General features: G+C 34.0%; 1 protein-coding gene across 3 annotated transcripts in view; it reads left to right on the top strand.

Annotated features, from left to right (window-relative positions):
• LOC110027362 overlaps positions 1-385 on the top strand; it is an 8,085-nt gene that overhangs the window by 2,171 nt on the left and 5,529 nt on the right. The gene's annotated exons all lie outside the window — the stretch shown is intronic.

Consider the following 385-nt stretch of genomic DNA (forward strand, 5'->3'; position numbering starts at 1 on the left):
TATATTTATATATATATTTATATTTATATGTATAAGACAAATGAATATATATAAAATGATGAAGTGAATAAGAATTTTTTTTTCTTATGATTTGGTAAGTTACTTATGACAACTCGTCAGATGAAGGGGATGTTTGGTTGAGTGAATTTTGGGTGGGTATGAATAATTTCAAATACAATATAAAGTATGAAGTAATTTAAACTTTACATCATAGTTCATTTTGACTGAATTTAGAATTTGATCGAAATTGAATTGCACTATTCATTTAAGATGTTATTGACAAGCCGTCGTCCCCCAACTCGCCCGCAAACATCAACGCTAACCTCACCGCCCGTTAGTCTCCACCAGCCTTCCACTGCAGCCTGTACACCACCGTCGTCCCCAC

The sequence above is a fragment of the Phalaenopsis equestris genome, unplaced genomic scaffold (genome assembly GCF_001263595.1).
Source record: "Phalaenopsis equestris unplaced genomic scaffold, ASM126359v1 Scaffold000426, whole genome shotgun sequence".
Classification (NCBI taxonomy): Eukaryota; Viridiplantae; Streptophyta; class Magnoliopsida; order Asparagales; family Orchidaceae; genus Phalaenopsis; species Phalaenopsis equestris.